The sequence below is a fragment of the Coturnix japonica genome, chromosome 23 (genome assembly GCF_054131305.1).
Source record: "Coturnix japonica strain WE chromosome 23, WE-NBRP24, whole genome shotgun sequence".
Taxonomy (NCBI): Eukaryota; Metazoa; Chordata; class Aves; order Galliformes; family Phasianidae; genus Coturnix; species Coturnix japonica.
Genome location: NC_140685.1, coordinates 6,379,096 through 6,391,910, shown reverse-complemented (window position 1 = coordinate 6,391,910; position 12,815 = coordinate 6,379,096). Strand labels below are relative to the sequence as shown.

Genomic DNA, 12,815 nt, shown 5'->3' with positions numbered 1-12,815 from the left:
CCTCCTTCACATGGCCTGATGCAGACAAGCATAGAATATCGTATCATAGAATCACAGCATGGGTTGGAAGGGACCTCCTGCCCTGCTATGGGCTTTCCTGCTCCCCCAGCTCAGACTGCTCAGGGCACCTCTGGGAATGGGCACCCACAGCTCTGCCAGTACCTCCCAACCTCTGAGCAAAAGATGTCCATCCAACATCCAATTTACAGATGCGAGTGCAGGGAAAGGCTGCCATTCCCATCACATCATTTAACCTCTGACAGCACCAAGAGGCCAGGAGGAGCCCTCCCAGCCTTTTGCTTGTCCCCAGGCTTCCAAAGTGCTGCAGCGTGCTCCCTGACGTCTCACTTTCACACTTTGTTTCAAACAATAAACCCATTTCTCCATAACTTGGCTCAAGCATTCACACTCCTGGTGCAGTTTCCTTTATGACAGCCCCAGGCTGCCCAACAGCCCCCTCCCCCACACTGCCCAGCCCACCCCACAGCACCCCCAGCCCTCTCAGACATGTCATTTCCCTGTTCTCCAATGGAAGATAAAACAAATCCACTGGGGCTTCAAGGTATCAGGTAAGGCAAGGCAACGTGCCAGCAGCTGTCCCAGAGCTGCCCCCCCCCCCCCCATACACAACATAAGTGAAGGTGCTCAGAGTTAGCGCTGTGATTTCTGTTCTCCTGTGTGTGTGATCCCCAAGACAATCATGATATGCTGCACTCAGGAAGCAGCACCAAGCAGACAACAGATTCCTGCCCTGAAGAGCTCATGGCCTGAGTAGATTCTATGCACGGCAGTGTGATGACAGACTAATTCTCAGCTTAGTGCTGTATGTGAGATTTTATCAGATATGGTGTTAGAGATGCCCTTTACATCTGCTTCTCTTTCTCTTCTTTTTTCTTTAATTTTCAATAAAGCCAAAAGGAAGCTTTTCCTTAACAGCTTCCAATGCCAGCCCCACACTGCCCCTCACCAATACTGAGAGCATCCACAACCGGCGCCATTCTTGCTACAGAGATGGGAAACTGAGGCACAGAGACATGCTTCATGGTTTGCCAAAGGCAAAAATAACCACGTTACAGAAACAGATATCCCAAAGAAACACAGCACCGAGAGGCATTATCACAGGCTAGATGCCAAGATGTGTCAGAAGAGAAGAAAAAAAGCATTCCAAATCTAGCAGGAAATATTTAACAATTCCTGACGTCCCTGATGCTCACGTCACCTTAAAATCTTAGCTAAACATGGGGCAGTGCCAGGGGGTGCTCAGGCAGCACCATGTCCCCCCAATGCCTCCTGCACCAGGAGAGGGCACCTGCAGGGAGCAGTTCTGCTGCTGAGACCCCATGCAGCCACCCAACAAGTCCAGCTTTCAGCAGTAAAACTCTTGATTTTTTTCCCACTTCAGGCTGAGGAAAGGTGCTAAAAGTCTTTGCATGGGCTGAATGAAGCACAGCCAGGCCAGGAGGAGAGAAAGCACAAATGCTGTATGTGTAAACATAAACAGGCATATACATACCTACACGTCCAGGTGTTTGTGCAAAGAAAGCCATTCCGACATCTGCAGCAGGTGCGTGGCCAAAACACAGCTCACACCTGGCTCAGCCCAAAGGACGAAGCTGCAAAAAGCCCCTGACCTGCCCCCTCCCCACTGTCCTTCCTTGTCTGTGCATTCTTCAGCAGCATCCTTAGCATCCCTGTGCAGCAGTGGGACGAGCTGGCTGCACAGTAAGGCAATGAGCTTGGAGTGTGCTCCCCTCTCATCTCCCACACTGCTCTGTTCGCACGCTGCTGGCCTGGGTCAGGAGGCAGGGGATGGAGGAGATGATGGGAGTCCAAGGACACCTTTTCTTAAGCCCCATTCATAGTGCAGGCATGGCATAACAGCCTGCCAATTGTTCTCTCAAATGTCACCTTCCCATGTAGGACACTGCGCTGACAAAAACCTCTTACGGGCATGTCTGGGGGGAGGATTCTTTGTTATTTTTCTAAACATTACATCCTTTTAACAAACACTTCCAGATAAATCCCTTAGTCTACAGATGGATTCTTCCCTCTTTCACCCAGCTCTTCCTCCTATCTCCCCTTTGCTTTCCCTTTCCCTCCTTCTCCCTTCCCTGCTAACTGCAGGAACAAGCTACCTCTTTCTGTACATTCCTGCTGGCCCTGCTTGCTGCCTTTGCCCAAAGTCTGCTTTGGGGGGCATGGGCAGGCAAGAAAAAGCAGCACCCAGTAACTGTTGTGCCATCAGCTTAATACCTGAGCAGGGAAAACAAAGGTGCTTCAGAGAAGCAAATTGGTGCTGTGCCTCTGCCCCCAGCTTGGAGGAACTCAGAGATAACGAGGGCTGAAAGAAAGGCACGAGCATAATTAAAGCTACCTGAGCGATTCCTGGAGGTATTACAGCTGCTGATAGCCCAGAGGATAATGTACTCCTGGTATTATCCCATCTGCTGGCACAAAGGGACTGGTGCTGGGTTTGGGGTTTAAAGCTCTTTGGTGCAATAATTTTGGAGGGGATGGAAAAAGTTCTTGGGAAGGGTGTAGATGGGGCCAGGATGGGTCCCCATGCTGGGATGAGGTTCCCTGCTGACACAACCACCCTAAGCCCCACTCTGCACCACCTGGCACCATGGGCTGCCCCATGCCAGCTCTAAGCTGAACCCATCCGATGCTGTGCCCCACTGGGTGAGGGCACTGTTAATGCCACCATGACTGCCAGCCCTGCTTGCCCACAGTGTCACCACTGCTGACGCAACAGGGCAGAGCAAGCTGGGAACAAAGCACAACAGGTAAAAGAGATTAATGACCCGGATGATCACTTTGTTCGCATGAAACAACTTCAGGCTCCTGGCTGTTGAAGTCCAGGGTTGGGCTCTGCATCTCCATGCACTGCCAAAATCCCAGCAACCGAATCAAGCCCATCAATTCCCAAAGCCATCCCTGCCTGCAGCAGCACCACAGGTTGCAATGTCTGCACCAGAGTCAATACCACAAGCATCTTCTGTAGGGTTTGAATGCTCTCCTGCAGAACTGCTGTCAGCCCCATGGGGAGAGCACCCATCCACATTCCAGCACTCATTGTGTGTGCTCAGGTGAGATGAATCACATGCTGTAACCTCAGATGCCAGTTTGGGGGCTTTCCCCATCAGTGCTCCCAATGCTCCACATCACTTCAACAGCCTGAATTTTGCCAGAATTTGCAGGATTTTGTAGAGTACTCAGCTGGGGACCAAGGAAAGAAAAGCACCGAAGGGAATAAATGGCAAAGGCTGAACCAAGTGTGCTGCTTGGGCTGGGGGGCATGAAGCTGGAGAATTACCAACTCCCCATAGGGCAAAGAAGGCAAGAAAGCTGGACTGAGACAGCACAGATGTGGAGTTTTCCTGGAAAATAACAGAGATGAGTGCAAAGAGTTTAGCATCCTGGTCTGTTGTTAGATAGAACTTCCATCCTATCTCAGTTGCATAATGTAATTAATAGTAATACAAGCTCTGCTGTTATGCAAGAAATCTGGGGGTACTTTCTGTTCCAGTTTCATCTCACCACAATCACTGTGACTGCACACTGGAGCTAACATCGCTTCCCCGCTCTGCACTCAGTGTTAACCTCATTAAGCAAAAGCATAAAGTCTGCCCTGTTTATTTATTCCACATGATAAAACCAGGATATTACTCACTGTGATAACGCGGGTTAATTTTCAGTGAAGCCTCTCTTGGCAAACTTTTAATACAATGAATAACACACCTATCAGATCAGAGATAAGGGGCTGTCACGTCGTAACCTCATTTCAGCCTTTGGCCCAGTAACGCTACACTTCAAGGTGCTGTAATTATGTTCCGCTGCTTTTGTTCTTAATTGTTACCCATAAGAAAACAAAGCATAAAACTGAATGAGTTCAACGTTGTTTAGAGCGAGCTGGGAGTGAGTGTGCGACGCTGGGTGCCATCCAAGGACATCCAACTGATTGACAAACACTGTACAGTTATTTTTGCTGGGAAGAAGGGTCAAACAAGAGAGGAGCTCTGCCCAGAGCTGGTGTAGGGCCAGCAGGACAGACAGACAGTCAGGGACCTGCAGGGAACTTGGGGTCAAACCGCGCTCACAGCTCTCCCTCTATTGAGCCCGGATTGGGAGCATTGGGTGAAGCACAGACTGTATGCAGCCCAACGAGCAAAGAGACAGCCACAGGACCCATTGGCAATGGGTTGTTTTAAAATTAGAAGAGTGTTTGGGAAAGCTGTTTCAGGAATGTATTCTGCAAGCCAACCTTTCTTCTCTTCTAATATCAAGGATAGCAGCAGCACAAACCCACGCAAGAGATGGCACGAGGCACACTGTTAGGGCAGGGAAACCTTCCCGAGGTGTCAGAGCCACGATAAGTCCTGTTTAAACTTTACCTGGAGCTGAGCACTGAGTGTCAACACACACTGCCCAGGCACGCATCCAATCGGGGGCATAAATCACAGCCCAGACACATCCAGGCGCTGCGTAACGCCGCGATTCCCACCGGAGCAGGACTTTCCCAGCAGGTTGCCCGCAGCCAGGTCGCTCCCCTCAGACATTTATTTGTATAAGGAACCCGTCTGTGTGCATTATTTTTGTGTTTGTTTTCCCTGGTAGGCACAACGGCAGCGCTGGGCAGGGTACAGGCTGTCCCTGCAGCATCCGCGGGTGCTGCCGAGATTGGAGCTGCTGTTTGCTGTTCTTCTCCCTACCAGCAGCTCGGGAAGCGGCCACAATACGCAAACAGGAGGAGGGCAGGAGCAGCTCCTACTGCCCCAAGTGGGAATGGAGCTCATTTGGGGATTCCATTCTCCACGTGAAGGGGCACAGCAGGGAGGTGCTCCTCTTTTGGGAGCTCATTAAATAACCCTAAATACCGCCACTTTCAGAAGCCACCATCACAGCATACCATCACCTACATGAGCACCACCCGGCATAATGCAACACCACAACAAACACGTTTTGGGGCCATTCCCTACAGCAGAGACACCCTTTGCTTTCCCGAATGGGTTTTGCAATCGTTGCGCTGACACCATCACCCTGCAGCCCTTCAGTCCCCCGTGTCAGCATCCAGATACGTTACAACGTGAACAGCTTCCAGGCTGTGAGCTCAGTGAGCTCCGGATCAGCTCTTTGAGTGATGTAACTCATAATTAAAAACCCATGTCAATATCCTAAGAATTTCTTTTTCCCCAGATTGGGCAAAAGGAAGGTTAAAAAACACCATCTGTCATGGTGATTTATTTTCATATTTCTCCTTCCCTCGTTAAAGAGAAGCGGGAAGGGGAGAATGTTCATTTGAAGCTTGCAACATGTTTTATTAATTGATGGCAAATAATCCAAAGATAAAGTGCACAATAAATTCCTTAATGAGAACATATGGCGGGGAAAATTGATAGGAGGGAGCCTTTGAAGGTTCCCACGTGAGCACAGTTACAACAAAAGGAGCAGGCAAAGTCTGGCAAGGAAGAGCTAACGTGCTAAAATCAGAGACAGTGAGGACATGGAGCAGCCAAGCTGTGCCCACAGCATCCCTGTCCCTCCCCAGACATTGCCACTGCCCAACAGCTGCTTCAGGCTCTGTCCTGCCAGGGGCTGCCAAGCCTGAGCCAGTGGGCAGAGCCCAAAAGCACATCAGCAGCTGTCTGCTGTAAAGTGCCACATTTCAGACACAAATCAGTAAATAGGAACCAGCTCCCAGGAGCAAACTGATGCCAAGGCATCCACACCAACACCAAACGGGATTTTTCCAGGACTGAAGTGCCTTTAAAAGCACAGCCCCCAGACTACCTTCAGCATCTCCATTCTAACACCCTTGGCCCTCACTTTGTGATGGGAGCCACCAGCTGAAAATTCAGGTCACCAAAGCAAAGATGGAGAGCCTTTGGGAAAGGAAACTTTGGGAAAGGGCTGCTCAGAATATTCCTTGTTCCTATTTGTTCAACAATGAGGAATCCACCTTTGAAATATAAGTATTACATTGAATGCAGAGAGAGCAGGTCAGCTCCCTTCCTGGCTTGACCCTCCCCAGGCTCCACCCCTCCCTCAGTGCACGCATAGGACAGAAACACCATAAAAAGTGGAACTTCTCACTAAAAAAATAACAATATATTTTCATTGTTTGTTAAGCCGGGCTAAAGGTACTTTCCCTTATTGGCAGGCACGTCAAAGAAGAAACCATAAATCCTACCTAATTTTAAGGAAGCGGAGCTCTGTATAGTAAATGGCAATGCAGCATGCAGCCCTGTCATCTTTGGTTACTGTCCCCATCAGTAGCCTGGCCAAAGGGAGCCCCAGGGGGCCGACAACTCGACCCATGCCAAACTGAAATTAATTTGTGACTTTAGAGCTTCAGGCAGACTAGGAAATATGACAGATGTAATTTTTTGCAGGCCCGCACCGACCAACCACTTTCTCTTTACAGTTACAGGCAGAAACCTGCAGAAAATGCTTTGCCCATCTGCTCTTTCCCCACAGAGCAATGCAATAGATGGAACTCCTCCGGTCTGTCTCGAAGCTGCTGGCAGGTCTTTCCAATTTGCATCACATGGAGCCAAGGCAATACTACCAGTTCCATTTTCTCAAGAGATAAGGATCACTGGGATTTCTGAGCACCCTTCATCAAAGTGGTTTCGAGCCCCTCAGAGAGTTGCTTTTCTCATATGATTTCATAGAATAACGGAATAGTTTAGGTTGGAAATGACCTTAAAGATCATCCAGTTTCAAGCCCTGCCATGAGTTGGGTGACCCCCAACTCATGGGTTTGGATACCAGCCTACAGGAAGACGACCCCAAGGCACTTATGTGCCCCAGAGTCCAGCACTGCTACACAAACACAACCATCAAAACCAGCTTGCACCACAGAGAAGGTTTCCCCACTACAAGCAGAGTCTCTATCCTCATTTTTGTCCCAGATATCACCAAATGCCAAGCTGGTTTCCTTATGGCAGATTTTTGGACCACGTTTCTCCCAAGCAGGCACCAAACCCACCCCATGTGCTTAGCACCCTGCCGTGCATCGGTGCCACATCCCCCCCCAGCCCTCAGCGACCCCCCTCCAGATGTTCCGTGTACACGACTGGGAGTGGAATCTGACTCCGGAGGAAAGGATTTCAGACCTGATTTAGCAGTTTACCTCCAACGTTTGTCCTGAATTTTTACGGAGTGGTTCGAAGTCAAGCTGAGAAGTTTCTCAAGGCCCTGGCCAAGGCAGGGGCTGCGCAGTGCCAGCGCTCACCCTGTACCTCCCCACAGATTCTAGGAACTTCACCCGAGCAAAGCAGGAATTTTTCAGCATCCTCCCTACCTCGCCCTGTGCTTTTTGGCTGGGGTCGCACAGCGCCGTTTGGCCTGTGTCGGCAGCCAGGTGCCAAGGTATATATGTACGTACCCATCAAAATGAGTGGAGCTGCTGAATTAAGTGCTGGAGCAAAACCTGGTAGGACAATAAAACCCATTGATGGTAAAGAGGAGGCCAGGTCTCCATCGCTCTGCACTGCAGCCCCCACAGCAGAGCCCTCTTGGGCTGTGCCATCCCGGCTGTGGGATGGTCACCAGCCTGGGGAAAAGCCACTTCTCACTGCGAACTCAATGGACAAGGCTTGGCTGCCAGCTCTCCATGGCCTGACGTCTTCCTTTGGGGCCCTACCCTCTAGCTCACAGCCCAAACCCATCTTGGATGGAAGAGGGAGCCTGCATGCAGACAACATCCTCCCAGTGGCTCAGCCATTGTAAATGGAGACGGGGTATGGCAGGAAAATCCAACATGGCTACTGACATACCAAATGGCTATATGACAAGGGATAAATATGAAAAAAAAATAATAATGACCAACCAAATAAAACAAACCCTAGGATGTCCTTTTGCAGTTGCTCTCTGACCATGACAACACCTTAAACACTAGTTTATGATGCAAACAGCCAGTAACCTACTGCTGGAAGCTTCTGGAATAAGCTGCCCACTTTGCAGTGGTAGCAGCAGCCCAGGTAGATGTGGGCAAGGCAGCACAAAGATCTGATTGGTTGCGGGTTGCAAACCACAGGCTGAGCCATTGATGTTGGCCATCTGCATGTGAAAAAGCAAACATATAAATAAAAATTGCTGTGAATGGCAGAAAACGATGCTGGAGAACGCTCCCACTGGCTTGGCTCCTCCTTAGCCCTGGAAGCTGAGCTGTGCTGCAGCCAAGCACAGCCTGAGCCAACCTGAATCCCACCTCTGCACCCGGTGTGCAGGCTGGGCTGCAAACCCTTTCCCACCCACACTTGTGGGAACAAGAGGGAGGTTGTATGCTCGCAGTCTTGAAAAATTATTAATAAAAATGTCAATCAGTTGGTCTGAGTGTGTTTTTTAAATTATTATTCTTATTAGATGGTTTTGAATGGCACAAACCCTCCAGTATAGCAAAAACCTGTTGAACGCAGATTTGCAAATGGTGGAGTTTGCTTCCTGCAGAGAGACTCACGCTCAGTGGGCACCAAAGAGGCTGCTGGCAGCCTGCACCAGGGCAGACCCCATCTGACATCTCCCACACACATTCAGTGTCTCACTCACCCCCACACCATTTGCTGGATCTTAACAAGTCCAGATGAGCCAAGGGGCGCGCTGGGTGCCCAAGCTGAAAGCTGCCACATGGAAAAATGCAACCTAAGCTTCTCGTACTTTTGCCTCTATTTCCAAAGGATGGTTGTGCAGTTTCGCTCTGTGTCATAGAATCATAGAATCAGAAGAATCAAGATTGGAAAAGACCTCTAAGATCACTGAGTCCAACCCCAACCCACCCCCATCATGCCCACTGACCATGTCACCATGTGCCACGACTCCGCAGTTCAGGGACAGTAACATGGATCAGTCTAAGAACTTCATTACAAACAGACACTTTGGGTCGTTTTTTGCCTGTTTGGGAAAGGACAGAGCTCCTAAAGAATGGAGCTCTGTGACAGAAAGTGGTCAGGGAGAGGAAGGGAGCCAATGGAGGTGGGGGATGTAAAAAGGACATGGAAAGGGACAAGGTTAGTGGGCATAGTGGGGATGGATTGGGGTCAGACTTGATGATCTTAGAGGTCTTTTCCAACCTTAATGATTCTGTGTTCATAACAAACCCCACTCCTGCAAGCAAACCCTTCTGATCACCTGCTACCTGCAGATCTCAGTCATGCAGTTCACCCTCCTGAAGATCATCATAATTAATAAGAAAAAAGACAGGTGGCACACCCTTAACTAGGGATGTTTTCATAATGGTTAAATGCTGGCCTGGAGCCAACCTGAAAGTTCGGGAGGAAGGGATTTAGGAGCTGATCTCCAAATTTCACAACTGGTCCCATGTTATAAATAGGGACTTGCCCAAAGTTCTACATTCAAGAGTTTGAAGTCAGATCTTGATCTGAATTTGGTGGCTTGGGCCAGTTTCAAGAATCACAAATTACCTCCACTTATTATTATTAATAATAATAAAGCATTACTTTATGCAGGAGCCTTGAGGTTCATTGTGATATGCAGACAAGCGGTTAGAGCAGGAGCAAGGCATGCAGCTGGTGTGAGCAGGTGGGATTTGCATTATCTGCAGCACTGGGGCCAAGCCCTGCCTGCACAGAGGTGGGAAGAGCCCTGCACTGCAGGTCCACCACAAGCATCACGGCCAGAGTTAGGGTTAGAGCTGCCCCCAGCCCAGCACTGGCCAAAACTGCAAAAGAAAATGTTGCCTCCACCTGCAAAAGAACTGATGAGGACTAGAGCCTGGAGAGGATGCCTTGGAGCATCTCTTCCCAGCTGATTCCCAGCAGGTTCCCAAGAGCCTTTAAGCTGCACATCTTCACACCCACAAACCCCTCTGTGCTTACCAGGAGCATACCCAGAAAAGCAAAGCTGCTGCCTGCAGGGTAGGCACAGAGCTCTGAGCTTTGCTGCTTTCAATGCAAAGCAAATCCTCCCCCATGATCTTTGATGAGCACAGATGGGTCAGTGCTAGCAGACCAGTGGTCTACAGGCTGAGACCACTGCACCAACCGACCCTGTTCATCAATTGTATTTGTAAATGTGTGCTCAGCTCCTGCTTGCTGGCTGTGCTCATGGGCACTTTGTCCCTTTAAATCATTGCCCTCAGCCACCAGTGCAAAACACTGAGCAGCACTTGCTGCAGGTGCTCAATACCATCAGATTCAAGGAGTGGATAATTAATATTGAAAGGTGCAATTGCAGCCAAGCAGGCTGGCTAATCAGCTACTGATTTCACCCTAATGTACCAGATCACTTAGAAATTTAATCTGGAGGTGGTGGGAGGGACAGAGGAGCAGCAACCGGAATCACTGTGGAAATGCAGAATCCCTTTCTAAACACTGCACGATTACAGCAGTGACTTGGTTACCTCCAATTCATCCAGCCAAGGCCAAGTTCACAAACATAGAAACCTTAGATGCACTTTTTTTCCTCCAGTCCTTCTCTGCACCAGGTCCAACAGGGATCTCCCAACTATCCCAGTGTATTGGCAGTTGGGCTGGGGAAGAGATTCTGGGTCACTTTTGATATCTCTGCCTCACTTCAATCATAATACATGAATGCCTACACTCTGTTCCTGCACCAGCACAGACCCATCCCACCTGCATGCACATGGCTGCACCAAACCTGTTCCACTGAGAACAAGGAAGCAGAGAATCACATGGAAACAGAAGGGAATAGAATAGAAGGAAACAGGAGGAGGACACACTGTGGAAATATTTAATCACAAATCACCAGCTCTGTGCATTTTGGAAGGCCATTAGAGTGGCTGTGTAAGAACAGCCTTCTGCTCAATGTGGCACAAGGAGGGCACAGGCACTTCAGCAAAGCACCACGCATCCTCTCAGCCAACTCTTTGTCCAGCTCTGCAAAGCCAGGCACAAGACATTCAAAGTTAATCAGCATCTGGGGCTGACAGGGAACTGATCCCCCCAGACAGCCCTAAAAATGATGTTTGGCTCAGAAGCAATATCCAGGCAGAGGTCCCCTCCAGTCTCACACTCCCAGCTCTTGCTTTCACAAATGCTGCGTGACCAGTCAAACTGGATTGGATTTTCTTCAGGGTTTTTTTTTTCTATCCCCAAATACAACCCTTTTACTGCATCAACACAGAAAAAATAATAAAATGGGAGCCTTATCTGTGTGGTTTCAGGTGCTCTGGGAGATCTCAGATTTGTCCCTTTCTGTTAGGAAAGACTTGCTCTCCAAAAGAGCAGCGATGAAGTGGAATGGATGCTCAGACAATGGGGCTGTCACCACCCCCAGAAGTGTTCTAGAACCATGGGGATGTGGCACTGAGGGACGTGGATATGGGCATAGTGAGGATGGGTTGGGCTTGGGCTTGGGGATCTTAGTGGTCTTCTCCAATCTCAATGATTCTCTGATTCTTGGGGGCTGCATCTTGTTTCCAAAGGGCACACTTTAGTATGATATGGGGTGGACCAGGACCTGAAAACCAGTCTTAGAGCCACTTAAGGCAAATGATAATCTCAGAGCTCAGTAAATTACTAAACAAGTTACAAGGGCAACAGAAAACAGGTGCTTGGCCTCAACCCTATGGATTCTCTGAGGTTTCATACAGGAGAAGCTCACATTACCATTCTTTTTCTCACCAGCGTATTGCATCGTGCCTCCACACACCCAAAGAACCAATACCTTTGACACCGTCAAAAACACACACCCACTTTCTGTGCACACTGTGAGCCCAGGCTGCAGTGCATAGCCCCCCCGGGGCCAAGCGGGATCCAGGCAGAGGATCCAAACCTTCTTTTGTTTCCAAACTTGGCTCATTCACTCTTCTCCCATTCTCTCCACCCCACCCCCCCAACCCCCCCTTCTTTTTCTTTCCTTTTTCTCTCTCTCTCTTTTTTTTTTTAAGGTAACAATACATCCTTTCAGGCACTGCCAAAGCTCTACTCAAGCCCACTCCGATAAGACCTGGCAGGAAAGGTAACTGCCATCAATATTTTGGAGAATGTTAACCACCTGAGGACAGCCAGGGTGGGGGATCCCAACGGGCGGCTGCGAGCACCTGGGCTATGTTGGAAAACACCACATTAAAAGTCCTTTCCCTCACGGATTCCCCCCGAATTCCCAGGACATGCTCTCCAGCATAAGTGGCTATAAAGGCAGTGCTGAGCCAGGACAGTGTGCTCCACTTGGAGGTATGTTTTCGTGATGCTTCTTTTGCGGCCTTTTCATTTACTCCGCTAAAATATTATTCTTCAGCCAGAGTTTATTTTGGATAAGTGCGGCTCTGAGTCCAACTTTTGGAGCCCTAAATTCTGCATCAGAGGATCCAGAATTTAATGTTCAAAATGAAAAAATCCCCCCCCCCCAAAAAAATAGGGGATGTCATTTGGTTGGGGTCTCCCAGACAGTGCTGCCATCGCGGGTGCCGCACAGCAGCACTTTGTCTCTGTTCTGCAGGAGCACCTGTCTTCATCCCTGCCTTCAAAGTCAAAAATCGCTTCGTGTGTTATGAGTAGGAACCCGGGATTACGATAAAGAGTGGTTTCAGACTGACAGCAAATTAAAGTGCAAGCCAAGGTATATATACACCATTCAGAGACGTATTTATAAGAGGGTTTTTTCCCCTAAAACCAGAAAAATATAATGATATTCTGTCGTGGAGTCTGAGACTTTCTGTGTTATTATTAAGACATAGCAAACATTTCTAGGTAAAAAAACTGCAAGCTGGATGGTGTTCTTCTCAGAATAAGCTTTCCCCACTTAGCAGCAGGATGATTTTTTTCTCGTGTTCATGCAAAAAAAGTATGTTTTTTTGCCAAGCTAAATGGCCAGCGCATATTTCTCATCTG

General features: G+C 49.0%; 1 long non-coding RNA gene across 5 annotated transcripts in view; it reads right to left on the bottom strand.

Annotated features, from left to right (window-relative positions):
* LOC107322215 (uncharacterized) overlaps window positions 1-12,815 on the bottom strand; it is a 147,336-nt gene that overhangs the window by 26,443 nt on the left and 108,078 nt on the right. The gene's annotated exons all lie outside the window — the stretch shown is intronic.